The sequence below is a fragment of the Nothoprocta perdicaria genome, unplaced genomic scaffold, assembly GCF_003342845.1.
Source record: "Nothoprocta perdicaria isolate Ctin4 unplaced genomic scaffold, notPer1 scaffold_118, whole genome shotgun sequence".
Lineage (NCBI taxonomy): Eukaryota > Metazoa > Chordata > Aves > Tinamiformes > Tinamidae > Nothoprocta > Nothoprocta perdicaria.
Window position 1 is genome coordinate 2,003,479 of NW_020454294.1, and position 3,475 is coordinate 2,006,953.

Here is a 3,475-nt window from a genome sequence, read left to right on the forward strand (position 1 = left end):
TTGAACAGCACTGGGCCCAGCACTGACCCCTGGGGGACACCACTGGCCACAGGCSTCCAACYGGACTCRGCCCCATTTATCACCACCCTCTGAGCTCTTTAGATTAATTCAGCACAAGTTTTTACATTGATTTCCACTGAAGTAGAAAGAAGTCCTTAAATTGGTATTTATAATATTGACTCTTCAGAGAAGTTCAGAAACTTAACGTGGAATTGCCTTTCCTTGATGCATTTAATCCCTGGCAATGTTTTCTGCATTAAGTTTTATTAGGATTTGCTGCTGCCTCTGCAGAAAACACAGCGTAGACACAGAAGCTGCTGACACACAAACCTGCCATAACAAGCAACACGGTTGCGACTCCAGCACTTCTTCAGAAAGCAGTACCATCTTACATGACTAATTGATTAGCACGCAAAGGCTGTCCCAAATTTGCTCTTCTATCATATACATAGGATAACATAACCCTTCACTAACACAAGCAGGTCCAACAGATGCAATCCTGCTTAAAACACAGTTCAGGCTGAGTTAAGCGTTGAACTCARCTCTGCTTTGCAGGAAGGAGGGATGCGCCAGGGCATCAACCAAACAAGTTTTGAAAATCTTTCCAGGTGATCTGGTGACTTCCCTTAAGACCACAGATATGCCAGGTAGGCAGTGCAAGATAAAACACACTTTGTTTTTGTAGTGAGCTCCCAACTGAAGCCTGCAGGCCTCTTGCTGCCCACAGAGCCTCTGTAACCCATGTAGTGGCTCTTCATAAGGATGCTTTAGAAAACCAGATCAAGACCTTTTAAATGCACTAGCCTATACCCACAGCAAACATTCAGGTTATGAAATCCTACAGAGAAGTTACACTCCAGCAATATCAGTTCACTAGTGTAAGTACCACACAGCAAGAGATAAGCAAGAGATCTTGCAGACCACAGAAATCCTGAAAGAACAGAGCAAAACTTACTCCATGACTAGCAGATGAAAATGTAGGTGAGGGAGAGGAAGAGAGAAGGACCCTCACCTCACCCCTCGCTATCTGCTCTCTTTTGCAGATTAAATTACAAAGTGCTCCTGTGTTGAAGCAGCTCCTGTGCCAGAAGCTCACCTGTGAGTCACTGTAGATATTAAGCAGATTGGCTTACTATGCAGAGGTAGGAACAGATTTCAAGGGGAATCTGTGGAGCTATTACCCTCTAGAAACTCAGCTTCTGACAGCTCTAAAAATTTCCTTTACTTATGAAGGCAAAGCTACCATTGATTCAAGCCATTCAGACCAAGCCTGCATCCCGTGCAGTGCAGTGAAAGAGTCTGCCYTGTCCTTCTGTTTCAGATACGGCCCTTACAGGAGCCATCTCCGAGCTCCAGTCTGGGATGTCTCCCATGACCTACTTGATAACGCAGAGATACTGCTAAGATCCAATTCACAAACCAAGCAAAGAGGCTGATGGCCGAAACACCAGGCAGCAGCAGATCTAACGCACAAATGTCCATGCCCTCCTTGTGATTCCTTCCAGCCAAAGAGGGTGAGATATGCTCCATAACTCTCTTTGATGCCTATTTCCATGTAGAGAACCCAGAAGTGAAGCCATGAGACCTAAGGGCAGTGTAAGCTGGTACACTGGAGTAATTTCRGCACTGCAGAAACGCTGCTGTTTGAAATTCCCATTTCCAACAGAAGAATTGTGGGTTAGGGATGCCGGAGAAGATACTGGTTGAGTGAACATGTTCCTTCTCATGAGGACAGACATACAGACAGCATTTGACCATCCTTGCTTCAGGCACCATCCAAAGAGAGCTCCCAGAAACTGTCCCTTCCACTATGGCGTTCAGGTTTGCAGAGTTATACCCATTTTTCTTTGGCCATCACGTGCTTTACCTCCGCAGCAATCACTGCTACAGGCCTGGCAGCACACAGCTGTATCTCCTCCACCTTCATTCTCACTAGATAAAACTAACCAGACCCCCCTTGCTTTTTTTCTTTTTCAATGGTAGAGATGTTAAGAGGCTCTGGGGAATGGAAATTCTACATGCCAATATTCCCATATTCCAGAATGGAAATTCTGCATGCCAATATTCCACTTTTTTCCTACCTGACCACAGATGAAGAAAAACATCATTATTAATTCACCTTGAAAGAAACTAAACTTATTATGTTATTTAATGTTATTTTATGTTTTAACATAAGGCAGATAATTAAATCAACTTTACCAAACTTAAAGCATCTGTGCATTTTCAGCTAATAATGTGTTTTGACATTGTTTTATGTAAGCAGTTCTCCTCAGCTGTATCATCTGGCTGTGTTTTAACATCCACTCCCAAAACCTAGTATTATGTATTCTCAAATACAGCTCAAGTTAACCACAGACTGTAGGAAACAATTCACCCAAAGCAACTACCCAGCTGTTGGAATGTGACAGGAGCAAGGATCAGGCTACTGTTCTCCAAATTTAAGAGCAAAGTAAAAGACAGTTCCTTCCTCTGTAATCAGTGCTATAAATATCAAAAACAGTATCTCACTCTGGATGTGTGGATGAATAGTCCCACATACAGGAGTGCAAGTGGGAAGTTATAGCCACAATAATTATCACTGGAATAAATATTACTTTCACATTCAGGGACTGCACTTGGTTTGTGCTGTGGCTCCTCACTAAGGTCCTTCATATTCAAGATCCAACTCAGGGCAAGGTTTCTTCCATAATTAAGAGTAGCAATTGACTGTTTTTCTATCTTTTATCTATCTTTTTCTGTTTTTCTATCTTTTCTATCTTTTCTATCTTTTTCTATCCAAGATAAAATTGCAGACGGACTTCAACAATTTTGTGTTAGAAGCATGGAAATCATTAAGGCCAACTGATTTACATGAGAAACACTTATATTTTTGTGGGTTGAAGGTCATCATGTCGATCTATCAGCCTCACATATCTTCATCTTAAAATAGCCACATCTAAAGAAAGTACTTAAAGGTTTTTTCTGCTGGGAGCAGAAATATGCATTTAATAAGTATAAACAGAATGCCCCCTATTGGTTACATATAGCTAAAGAAAATAGCCACAGGGATTCTTCAGCATCCTAATGCTGACCAATCATTACCAGAACATCCTGAGTTTTTACACAGGCACAGAGGTTATATTTCAGATATATCTTTCTGCACCCCACTCTATGAGAAGCTTTTGTTCCTATAAAAGTAGTCCTAGTCCCAGGAGGGCTTTAGAAAGGCCTGTCTTGGAGGCACAGAAATCACACATGCCAAACAGAAGTTATAAAGTCTAGAGCCTCCTAATTTCTTGTTAAAGCAGGCCAAAAAAAAATGCAAAATTTGGGGTCAAATAGTTAGTATAAATAACATGGGATTTTTTAGTTTTTCTATGATGCAATTCAGTAGCCTCTCAGGAGATAACCAGAGCTGAAAGTAATGGTGTTTTCAGCCAGCTCTGCTTCCCTGCATGGTTCTGTCCTAAATTTGGAATAACTTCAAAAGGAAGGA